The sequence below is a fragment of the Crinia signifera genome, chromosome 3 (genome assembly GCF_055691185.1).
Source record: "Crinia signifera chromosome 3, ASM5569118v1, whole genome shotgun sequence".
Taxonomy (NCBI): domain Eukaryota; kingdom Metazoa; phylum Chordata; class Amphibia; order Anura; family Myobatrachidae; genus Crinia; species Crinia signifera.
The window spans coordinates 37,464,971-37,478,087 of record NC_139219.1 but is presented as its reverse complement, the minus strand read 5'-3'; positions in this window follow the sequence as shown (position 1 = coordinate 37,478,087).

The window sequence follows — 13,117 nt, the reverse complement described above, 5'->3', positions numbered from 1 at the left end:
CAAATTATAATTGTTGGTTACACCACTAGAAGTTTTTATCCAATAGATGTTTGTCCAACCTTATTGTAAATGTATTTATTGCGTCTGCCGACACCACTTCTCCAGGAAGAGAGTTCCACAATTTAACTGCCTTGACCATAAAAAAGTTTTTCATTCTAAGGGTACGACATCTTCTCTCCTCTAAACACATGCTCATGTGTCCTAGAGTCCTTCTTCAAAGCAAAAAAAGTGTGCCTGATAGTTCCTTATTTTGGCCCCTGATATATTTGTACATGTTAAGCATGTCTTCCCTTAAATGTCTCTTTTCCAGCATAAACAATCCCAATTTTTCCAATCTGTCTTCATAGCTTAAATTCTCCAACCCTTTTATTAGCTTAAGAAAAAAAGAAAAATATACAGATAGACGGCGCTAATGGACAAAATTAGAGTAATTTAGTCTTGATTTAAAATACAATATATATTTTTTATTTTTGCAATAACTAAAAAACAGGGCACCGGCCGGTGGGACCAAAAATCAATACATTAATTATACATAACACAAACAATTACAATAAAAATGGCACACTAATTCCGACAATCACAGAAAGAATAGTATCACTTGTTCACTGAGCAGACTAGCTGTAGATTTTAATTGCAGCAGAAAAAAGCTATAAAAGCTGTTAGCTTGGTTTTTGCATACATAGGGTTAATACTTCATCCTGTCCAGCAGGAATAAATGACAGTTGGTTGGTAGGCAAGCAAGCATAAGCAGAAATATCCGTTTTGGGGTTATTGGTTAGTAAATAACTTTGTTAGAGGCTCAGTCAAGCACACAGTTAGCATGTAGTTTATGCAGAAGAAAATTGTAGGAGCTCCGTTATGCACAGACTTTTTTAGCATACATTTTATGCAGAAAGGTAAGGAGTGGTACAGTATACTTAGTCTCCTGCAGCTGCGGAATTGGTGGTGATTTGTAATCCACTTTTCAGGAGTAAATTTCCCCTGCCTCGAGCGTGTTCCCGGCTGCGCTGTGTTTTCAAATAACGCTAGCCTTATCTGGAAGTCTTTGCTCCGGCTTCCGGGTCTCTCCAGCTGCGGTGCTTCCTGTCACAGGCACTTGTGGATGACGCGTTTCCCCGCCTTACAATGTGTCAGCGGCTTCATCAGATGACGAGACTATGTCCCGTTTTTACTATTTAACAGGGTGTGCGCCGCCCCCCTGGGCGTTTCTATTTTGCTATACGCCAGTTTATCGGCTTCAATATATTGTTATGCACATGCGCACTGCCGAATTTGTCCAAGCCTCGGTCTCGAGTACGTTATTTGGAGCGCATTATGTGCTCTTCCCATGTCACGTGACCAAGCCTCAGCTTTATAATGCATTACGTGTGCCATAGAGCAAATAAAATCTCATTTGATTCATTTTTAAAGTTAAAAAACTAGATAAGAGTGTATATATATTCACACACATTTATTCTTTATAACATTTCCTATGATATCTATATATAACATCGTATCAGTATGTCACCACTACACATCCTATGGGTATTAACTAGGGAACCCATCATGTATAATAGCATATAATTATACCATATATGTATATAGTGTGAGCGGCTGCATAGATACCTAACCCAATTACATCTCATAGTGACCTTATGTCACTGTTGCATTTTTTAGTTAGTTACTGTTTATTTTTTCCTATTTCAATTTAAATTTGATTAATTGCAGCCGCTGACTCTACAGCATACATAGGTATAAAACCTCTATAATAACAAGGTTTTTGTTTATATTTATATTAAGATAAGGGATCATTAGGGAAATTCTCAGAGAGGTGAATAAGGGACAAGGGAAAGAGGAAATACATATACACAAATATAGACAATGAGGGAAAGAAATATATATATTCGTACTGGGGTACATACAATTATACTTCAAGTACTACCTAATTAAATTGGTTTATAAAAGGAAGTTGGTGAGGCGATCAAATATATATGTCAGGCATTTTTTCGAAGCATATATGAGTATTCTCCATGGTTATACATCACCAAAAGTATCTACTGTAAATGGTCTGTATACAGGGACCCACATTCCCTAGGAACAGATGGGAAGAAAGGGTGGGTTTTAGGGGGGGGGGGGGAAGAAACGGGGGGAATCAGGGAATGAAGAGACGGGCGTCATTGAGGAAGGGGAAAAAGTACCGAAAGTGGTTTCACAAGAACATATAAGAGCATGAAAGGTGAGTATTAGCTTATTCAAGAGGGACTTTTCAAATAGCACAGTTGTTAAGCCTAAGTAAGTTGTCTAGTAGAGATTTGCAGGGGTTAAATGTTGTTTAGCTCTATTGTGTCATTCAGTCCATTAGGGACCATTGTTCCTAACTGGAAAATCCAGTAGGCTTCCCTCCTGCAGATGAGTCCAAAGCGGTCTCCACCCCTTTGTGTAGGTTTTATATGTTCTATTGCTCTTATTCGTATATTCCTTACACATTGTTGCTGGCAATAAGATATGTGTTTTGATAGGGGATGCGTTTTAATTCCCGCTAATATGTTGCGTCTATGCTCCATATAACGTATGTGGAGACTCCTTGTGGTGCGACCCACATATTGGAGCCCGCAACCACGGTCAATCAAATAAATGACATATGTTGTTTTGCAACTCATAAAGTCTTTGATCTGGTAAGTACTTTTATTATGGAAGGACGTAAATTCTGTGCTTTTTTGATTTCCAAACATGCACGTATGGCACCTACTGTTTCCACATTTGTGGAACCCTATTGGTAGGTTGGATAGCCAGTTTGTCTCCTTTTTAGTTTCCTGTTCTTTTCTACTGAAATGACTATTTACTAGTTTGGTTTTCAAACTTTCTCCCCTCCTGAAGATTACTTTATTCTTTTTTCCCAAAACTCCTTTCAACAGATCATCTTGTTCCAGAATAAACATATTTTTGTTGATGATCTTTTGTATTTTGTGTGCGCAACTATTATATTGCGTGACAAATGCTATATTTCTGTCTTCAGATTCTGATTCACGTTGTTTCTTTTTTGAAATATTTTTTGTGAGGAGCTGGTTTCTATCGATTTTTTTGACTTCACTGTATGCTTTCTGTACTAGTTTTTGTGGGTATCCTTGTTGTGTAAATGCTTGTATGGTGTTTATTGATTGTCTTTTAAAGGCTTCTTCAGATGAACAATTCCTTTTAATCCTAATTAGCTGGCTCTTGGGGATATTATCCTTCCAAGACCGGGCATGGGCGCTGTCGTACTTCAAATAACAATTTTGGTCGACTGTTTTGACATAGGTTTCTGTTTCTATGGTGTTGTTTTTGATGGAGAGCGCAATATCCAAGAAATTTATTGTGGACGTGCTATGAGTGGAAGTGAACTTTAAACCATAATTATTAATATTTAAACTTTCAGTGAATTGATTAAGTGATGTTAAATCCCCATCCCAAATTATAAATAAGTCATCTATATATCTGCCATAGAGGACCAGGTTCCCCCCGAGCCTGTTTCCCCACACATGTTCCTCCTCGAAGGCACCCATGTATAGGTTCGCAAAGCTCGGGGCAAACCTAGTCCCCATGGCAGTCCCCCGTGTCTGTAAGTAATAGTGATTATCAAATAAAAAATAATTGTGCTCCAAAATAAAAGTGATCGCTTGAATTACAAGGTCACGTAGAGGGTTCGACATCCCTTCATCTTTCACAAGGATTTGTTTTATCACCTCTACCCCTTGTTTTTGGGGTATGTTTGAGTAGAGGGATTCTACATCACAAGTGAGTAGAGTATATCCCTCCTTCCATTCAATTTCTCTTATTTTATTTAAGAAGTGTTTCGTATCACTAATATATGATTTTAGGCCCTCTACGTGACCTTGCAAGTGGTGATCTACAAATTGTGACAAATTATTGGTGAGGGACCCTACCCCTGATATTATGGGACGACCGGGTGGTGCAATCAGTGATTTGTGGATTTTGGGCAAATAATAAAAAGTGGGAGTGATTGGATGTGGATGAAATAAAAAATTAAATACCTCCTTGGATATTGCGCCCTCCATCAGGGCCTGATATAACAGGTCTCTCAATTCCTGCTGATATTTTATTGTAGGATTGCTGTCCAGTTGTTTATAGAACTTTTGGTCCTGCAGTTGTCTATGACACTCTTTGACATAGTCGCTTGTATTGAGTACGACAACGCCCCCGCCTTTATCTGCCATTTTAATTGTTATCTGTTGATCTGTATACAGGCATTTTAGGGCTCTCCGTTCTTTAATATTGAGATTGTCTCTTGTTTTTTGTGTCTCAGCTTTTTTACACATTTTATTTAGCTGTTCTAGTGTAGTTTTATGAAAGCTTTCTATGAACGGTCCCTTATATTGCAGCGGATAAAAATCCGACTTTTTTCTAAATTTGGAGTTTCTTTGATAATCAAAGATTTTTACTGGTGAGGGACTTGTGTCATCTGGCCTAGATTCTTTTTCTAGCGATTCCAACATGCTCAAGGCATTGGAGTCATCACTATCTAAAATTATCGGAGTGCCTTCCTGATCTTTCTTTTTTAGGGCCTTACTTGCGAAGTATCTTTTTCTGCTAAGTGTGCGGGTGAATCTGTTGAGATCCACAAATAATTTAAACATATTCGGTTTTGAGGCTGGGGCAAAGTTCAAACCTCTTCCCAGAATTTGTTTCTCCTCCTCTGAAAGTTTTTTATTTGATAGATTAAAGACTCCTTTAATGTTTGTTTTTATCTGACGCACTGAGTTTTTTGCCTGTTTTCGTTTTCCCCCTCTAGTTCCCCTTCGTCTTTTGATCTTATTCTTTTTATTGGAATTATTTTTGGTCTTGTATCTTTGGGGCGCTGCTCTAAAAAATGATTATAATTTTGTTGCGGTGATTGTTCCCAATCATCCTCGGTTTCTGTTTGTATGCTTTCTAGCCTTTTTTATAGAACATATAAAACCTACACAAAGGGGTGGAGACCGCTTTGGACTCATCTGCAGGAGGGAAGCCTACTGGATTTTCCAGTTAGGAACAATGGTCCCTAATGGACTGAATGACACAATAGAGCTAAACAACATTTAACCCCTGCAAATCTCTACTAGACAACTTACTTAGGCTTAACAACTGTGCTATTTGAAAAGTCCCTCTTGCATAAGCTAATACTCACCTTTCATGCTCTTATATGTTCTTGTGAAACCACTTTCGGTACTTTTTCCCCTTCCTCAATGACGCCCGTCTCTTCATTCCCTGATTCCCCCCGTTTCTTCCCCCCCCCTAAAACCCACCCTTTCTTCCCATCTGTTCCTAGGGAATGTGGGTCCCTGTATACAGACCATTTAGATACTTTTGGTGATGTATAACCATGGAGAATACTCATATATGCTTCGAAAAAATGCCTGACATATATATTTGATCGCCTCACCAACTTCCTTTTATAAACCAATTTAATTAGGTAGTACTTGAAGTATAATTGTATGTACCCCAGTACGAATATATATATTTCTTTCCCTCATTGTCTATATTTGTGTATATGTATTTCCTCTTTCCCTTGTCCCTTATTCACCTCTCTGAGAATTTCCCTAATGATCCCTTATCTTAATATAAATATAAACAAAAACCTTGTTATTATAGAGGTTTTATACCTATGTATGCTGTAGAGTCAGCGGCTGCAATGAATCAAATTGAAATTGAAATAGGAAAAAATAAACAGTAACTAACTAAAAAATGCAACAGTGACATAAGGTCACTATGAGATGTAATTGGGTTAGGTATCTATGCAGCCGCTCACACTATATACATATATGGTATAATTATAAGCTATTATACATGATGGGTTCCCTAGTTAATACCCATAGGATGTGTAGTGGTGACATACTGATACGATGTTATATATAGATATCATAGGAAATGTTATAAAGAATAAATGTGTGTGAATATATATACACTCTTATCTAGTTTTTTAACTTTAAAAATGAATCGAATGAGATTTTATTTGCTCTATGGCACACGTAATGCATTATAAAGCTGAGGCTTGGTCACGTGACATGGGAAGAGCACATAATGCGCTCCAAATAACGTACTCGAGACCGAGGCTTGGACAAATTCGGCAGTGCGCATGTGCATAACAATATATTGAAGCCGATAAACTGGCGTATAGCAAAATAGAAACGCCCAGGGGGGCGGCGCACACCCTGTTAAATAGTAAAGACGGGACATAGTCTCGTCATCTGATGAAGCCGCTGAAACATTGTAAGGCGGGGAAACGCATCATCCACAAGTGCCTGTGACAGGAAGCACCGCAGCTGGAGAGACCCGGAAGCCGGAGCAAAGACTTCCAGATAAGGCTAGCGTTATTTGAAAACACAGCGCAGCCGGGAACACGCTCGAGGCAGGGGAAATTTACTCCTGAAAAGTGGATTACAAATCACCACCAATTCCGCAGCTGCAGGAGACTAAGTATACCACTCCTTACCTTTCTGCATAAAATGTATGCTAAAAAAGTCTGTGCATAAACGGAGCTCCTACAATTTTCTTCTGCATAAACTATATGCTAACTGTGTGCTTGACTGAGCCTCTAACAAAGTTATTTACTAACCAATAACCCCAAAACGGATATTTCTGCTTATGCTTGCTTGCCTACCAACCAACTGTCATTTATTCCTGCTGGACAGGATGAAGTATTAACCCTATGTATGCAAAAACCAAGCTAACAGCTTTTATAGCTTTTTTCTGCTGCAATTAAAATCTACAGCTAGTCTGCTCAGTGAACAAGTGATACTATTCTTTCTGTGATTGTCGGAATAAGCGTGCCATTTTTATTGTAATTGTTTGTGTTATGTATAATTAATGTATTGATTTTTGGTCCCACCGGCCGGTGCCCTGTTTTTTAGTTATTGCAAAAATAAAAAATATATATTGTATTTTAAATCAAGACTAAATTACTCTAATTTTGTCCATTAGCGCCGTCTATCTGTATATTTTTCTTTTTTCTCAACCCTGGGCATGGCTGGGGGCTTAAGGGCGCCAGGACCCGCCCACATCCGCTTTGGGGCCAGCAACAGTTGCCAGGGCAACCCTGGGCATGGCAGGTTGCTTAAGGGTGCCAGGCCCCGCCCACTTCCGCTTTGGGGGCCAGCAACAGTTGCCAGGGCAACCCTGGGCATGGCTGGGGGCTTAAGGGCACCAGGACCCGCCCACTTCCGCTTTGGGGGCCAGCAACAGTTGCCAGGGCAAGCCTGGGCATGGCTGGGGGCTTAAGGGCGCCAGGACCCGCCCACTTCCGCTTTGGGGGCCAGCAACAGTTGCCAGGGCAAGCCTGGGCATGGCAGGGGGCTTAAGGGCACCATGACCCGCCCACATCCGCTTTAGGGGCCAGCAACAGTTGCCAGGGCAACCCTGGGCATGGCAGGTTGCTTAAGGGCGCCAGGCCCCGCCCACTTCCGCTTTGGGGGCCAGCAACAGTTGCCAGGGCAAACCTGGGCATGGCTGGGGGCTTAAGGGCGCCAGGACCCGCCCACTTCCGCTTTGGGGGCCAGCAACAGTTGCCAGGGCAACCCTGGGCATGGCAGGTTGCTTAAGGGCGCCAGGCCCCGCCCACTTCCGCTTTGGGGGCCAGCAACAGTTGCCAGGGCAACCCTGGGCATGGCTGGGGGCTTAAGGGCGCCAGGACCCGCCCACTTCCGCTTTGGGGGCCAGCAACAGTTGCCAGGGCAACCCTGGGCATGGCAGGTTGCTTATGGGTGCCAGGCCCCGCCCACTTCCGCTTTGGGGGCCAGCAACAGTTGCCAGGGCAACCCTGGGCATGGCTGGGGGCTTAAGGGCGCCAGGACCCGCCCACTTCCGCTTTTTGGGCCAGCAACAGTTGCCAGGGCAAGCCTGGGCATGGCAGGGGGCTTAAGGGCGCCATGACCCGCCCACTTCCGCTTTGGGGGCCAGCAACAGTTGCCACGGCAACCCTGGGCATGGCAGGTTGCTTAAGGGCGCCAGGCCCAGCCCACTTCCGCTTTGGGGGCCAGCAACAGTTGCCAGGGCAACCCTGGGCATGGCTGGGGGCTTAAGGGCGCCAGGACCCACCCGCCCACTTCCGCTTTGGGGGCCAGCAACAGTTGCCAGGGCAACCCTGGGCATGGCTGGGGGCTTAAGGGCGCCAGGACCCGCCCACTTCCGCTTTGGGGGCCAGCAACAGTTGCCAGGGCAACCCTGGGCATGGCTGGGGGCTTAAGGGCGCCAGGACCCGCCCACTTCCGCTTTGGGGGCCAGCAACAGTTGCCAGGGCAAGCCTGGGCATGGCTGGGGGCTTAAGGGCGCCAGGACCCGCCCACTTCCGCTTTGGGGGCCAGCAACAGTTGCCAGGGCAACCCTGGGCATGGCTGGGGGCTTAAGGGCGCCAGGACCCGCCCACTTCCGCTTTGGGGGCCAGCAACAGTTGCCAGTGCAAGCCTGGGCATGGCTGGGGGCTTAAGGGCGCCAGGACCCGCCCACTTCCGCTTTGGGGGCCAGCAACAGTTGCCAGGGCAAGCCTGGGCATGGCAGGGGGCTTAAGGGCGCCATGACCCGCCCACTTCCGCTTTGGGGGCCAACAACAGTTGCCAGGGCAACCCTGGGCATGGCAGGTTGCTTAAGGGCGCCAGGCCCCGCCCACTTCCGCTTTGGGGGCCAGCAACAGTTGCCAGGGCAACCCTGGGCATGGCTGGGGGCTGGAGGGTGCCAGGGCCCGCCCACATCCGCTTTGAGGCCCAGCAACAGTTGCCAGGGCAACCCTGGGCATGGCAGGGGGCTTAAGGGCGCCAAGCCCCGCCCACATCCGCTTTGGGGCCAGCAACAGTTGCCAGGGCAACCCTGGGCATGGCAGGTTGCTTAAGGGCGCCAGGCCCCGCCCACTTCCGCTTTGGGGGCCAGCAACATTTGCCAGGGCAACCCTGGGCATGGCTGGGGGCTTAAGGGCGCCAGGACCCGCCCACTTCCGCTTTGGGGGCCAGCAACAGTTGCCAGGGCAACCCTGGGCATGGCAGGTTGCTTAAGGGCGCCATGACCCGCCCACTTCTGCTTTGGGGGCCAACAACAGTTGCCAGGGCAACCCTGGGCATGGCAGGTTGCTTAAGGGCGCCAGGCCCCGCCCACTTCCGCTTTGGGGGCCAGCAACAGTTGCCAGGGCAACCCTGGGCATGGCTGGGGGCTGGAGGGTGCCAGGGCCCGCCCACATCCGCTTTGGGGCCCAGCAACAGTTGCCAGGGCAACCCTGGGCATGGCAGGGGGCTTAAGGGCGCCAGGACCCGCCCACTTCCGCTTTGGGGGCCAGCAACAGTTGCCAGGGCAACCCTGGGCATGGCTGGGGGCTTAAGGGCGCCAGGACCCGCCCACATCCGCTTTGGGGCCAGCAACAGTTGCCAGGGCAACCCTGGGCATGGCAGGTTGCTTAAGGGCGCCAGGCCCCGCCCACTTCCGCTTTGGGGGCCAGCAACAGTTGCCAGGGCAACCCTGGGCATGGCTGGGGGCTTAAGGGCGCCAGGACCCGCCCACTTCCGCTTTGGGGGCCAGCAACAGTTGCCAGGGCAACCCTGGGCATGGCTGGGGGCTTAAGGGCGCCAGGCCCCGCCCACTTCCGCTTTGGGGGCCAGCAACAGTTGCCAGGGCAACCCTGGGCATGGCTGGGGGCTGGAGGGTGCCAGGCCCCGCCCACTTCCGCTTTGGGGGCCAGCAACAGTTGCCAGGGCAACCCTGGGCATGGCTAAGGGCTTAAGGGCGCCAGGACCCGCCCACTTCCGCTTTTTGGGCCAGCAACAGTTGCCAGGGCAAGCCTGGGCATGGCAGGGGGCTTAAGGGCGCCATGACCCGCCCACTTCCGCTTTGGGGGCCAGCAACAGTTGCCACGGCAACTCTGGGCATGGCAGGTTGCTTAAGGGCGCCAGGCCCCGCCCACTTCCGCTTTGGGGGCCAGCAACAGTTGCCAGGGCAACCCTGGGCATGGCTGGGGGCTTAAGGGCGCCAGGACCCACCCGCCCACTTCCGCTTTGGGGGCCAGCAACAGTTGCCAGGGCAACCCTGGGCATGGCTGGGGGCTTAAGGGCGCCAGGACCCGCCCACTTCCGCTTTGGGGGCCAGCAACAGTTGCCAGGGCAACCCTGGGCATGGCTGGGGGCTTAAGGGCGCCAGGACCCGCCCACTTCCGCTTTGGGGGCCAGCAACAGTTGCCAGGGCAAGCCTGGGCATGGCTGGGGGCTTAAGGGCGCCAGGACCCGCCCACTTCCGCTTTGGGGGCCAGCAACAGTTGCCAGGGCAAACCTGGGCATGGCTGGGGGCTTAAGGGCGCCAGGACCCGCCCACTTCCGCTTTGGGGGCCAGCAACAGTTGCCAGCGCAAGCCTGGGCATGGCTGGGGGCTTAAGGGCGCCAGGACCCGCCCACATCCGCTTTGGGGCCAGCAACAGTTGCCAGGGCAACCCTGGGCATGGCAGGTTGCTTAAGGGCGCCAGGCCCCGCCCACTTCCGCTTTGGGGGCCAACAACAGTTGCCAGGGCAACCCTGGGCATGGCAGGTTGCTTAAGGGCGCCAGGCCCCGCCCACTTCCGCTTTGGGGGCCAGCAACAGTTGCCAGGGCAACCCTGGGCATGGCAGGTTGCTTATGGGTGCCAGGCCCCGCCCACTTCCGCTTTGGGGCCAGCAACAGTTGCCAGGGCAACCCTGGGCATGGCTAAGGGCTTAAGGGCGCCAGGACCCGCCCACTTCCGCTTTTTGGGCCAGCAACAGTTGCCAGGGCAAGCCTGGGCATGGCAGGGGGCTTAAGGGCGCCATGACCCGCCCACTTCCGCTTTGGGGGCCAGCAACAGTTGCCACGGCAACCCTGGGCATGGCAGGTTGCTTAAGGGCGCCAGGCCCCGCCCACTTCCGCTTTGGGGGCCAGCAACAGTTGCCAGGGCAACCCTGGGCATGGCTGGGGGCTTAAGGGCGCCAGGACCCGCCCACATCCGCTTTGGGGGCCAGCAACAGTTGCCAGGGCAACCCTGGGCATGGCTGGGGGCTTAAGGGCGCCAGGACCCGCCCACTTCCGCTTTGGGGGCCAGCAACAGTTGCCAGGGCAACCCTGGGCATGGCTGGGGGCTTAAGGGCGCCAGGACCCGCCCACTTCCGCTTTGGGGGCCAGCAACAGTTGCCAGGGCAAGCCTGGGCATGGCTGGGGGCTTAAGGGCGCCAGGACCCGCCCACTTCCGCTTTGGGGGCCAGCAACAGTTGCCAGGGCAACCCTGGGCATTGCTGGGGGCTTAAGGGCGCCAGGACCCGCCCACTTCCGCTTTGGGGGCCAGCAACAGTTGCCAGGGCAAGCCTGGGCATGGCTGGGGGCTTAAGGGCGCCAGGACCCGCCCACTTCCGCTTTGGGGGCCAGCAACAGTTGCCAGGGCAAGCCTGGGCATGGCAGGGGGCTTAAGGGCGCCATGACCCGCCCACTTCCGCTTTGGGGGCCAACAACAGTTGCCAGGGCAACCCTGGGCATGGCAGGTTGCTTAGGGGCGCCAGGCCCCGCCCACTTCCGCTTTGGGGGCCAGCAACAGTTGCCAGGGCAACCCTGGGCATGGCTGGGGTTTTAAGGGCGCCAGGACCCGCCCACTTCCGCTTTGGGGGCCAGCAACAGTTGCCAGGGCAAGCCTGGCATGGCTGGGGGCTTAAGGGCGCCAGGACCCGCCCATTTCCGCTTTGGGGGCCAGCAACAGTTGTAAGGGCAACCCTGGGCATGGCAGGGGGCTTAAGTGCGCCAGGACCTGCCCACTTCTGCTTTGGGGGCCAGCAACATTTGCCAGGGCAACCCTGGGCATGGCTGGGGGCTTAAGGGCGCCAGGACCCGCCCACTTCCGCTTTGGGGGCCAGAAACAGTTGCCAGGGCAAGCCTGGGCATGGCTGGGGGCTTAAGGGCGCCAGGACCCGCCCACTTCCGCTTTGGGGGCCAGCAACAGTTGCCAGGGCAACCCTGGGCATGGCAGGGGGCTTAAGGGCGCCATGACCCGCCCACTTCCGCTTTGGGGGCCAACAACAGTTGCCAGGGCAACCCTGGGCATGGCAGGTTGCTTAAGGGCGCCAGGCCCCGCCCACTTCCGCTTTGGGGGCCAGCAACAGTTGCCAGGGCAACCCTGGGCATGGCTGGGGGCTGGAGGGTGCCAGGCCCAACCCACTTCCGCTTTGGGGGCCAGCAACAGTTGCCAGGGCAACCCTGGGCATGGCTGGGGGCTTAAGGGCGCCAAGACCCGCCCACTTCCGCTTTGGGGGCCAGCAACAGTTGCCAGGGCAACCCTGGGCATGGCAGGGGGCTTAAGTGCGCCAGGACCTGCCCACTTCCGCTTTGGGGGCCAGCAACAGTTGCCAGGGCAACCCTGGGCATGGCTGGGGGCTTAAGGGCGCCAGGACCCGCCCACTTCCGCTTTGGGGGCCAGCAACAGTTGCCAGGGCAAGCCTGGGCATGGCTGGGGGCTTAAGGGCGCCAGGACCCGCCCACTTCCGCTTTGGGGGCCAGCAACAGTTGCCAGGGAAAGCCTGGGCATGGCTGGGGGCTTAAGGGCGCCAGGACCCGCCCACTTCCGCTTTGGGGGCCAGCAACAGTTGCCAGGGCAAGCCTGGGCATGGCTGGGGGCTTAAGGGCGCCAGGACCCGCCCACTTCCGCTTTGGGGGCCAGCAACAGTTGCCAGGGCAAGCCTGAGCATGGCAGGGGGCTTAAGGGCGCCATGACCCGCCCACTTCCGCTTTGGGGGCCAGCAACAGTTGCCAGGGCAACCCTGGGCATGGCAGGTTGCTTAAGGGCGCCAGGCCCGCCCACTTCCGCTTTGGGGGCCAGCAACAGTTGCCAGGGCAACCCTGGGCATGGCTGGGGGCTGGAGGGTGCCAGGGCCCGCCCACATCTGCTTTGGGGCCCAGCAACAGTTGCCAGGGCAACCCTGGGCATGGCAGGGGGCTTAAGGGCGCCAAGCCCCGCCCACATCCGATTTGGGGCCAGCAACAGTTGCCAGGGCAACCCTGGGCATGGCAGGTTGCTTAAGGGCGCCAGGCCTCGCCCACTTCCGCTTTGGGGGCCAGCAACAGTTGCCAGGGCAACCCTGGGCATGGCTGGGGGCTTAAGGGCGCCAGGACCCGCCCACTTCCGCTTTGGGGGCCAGCAACA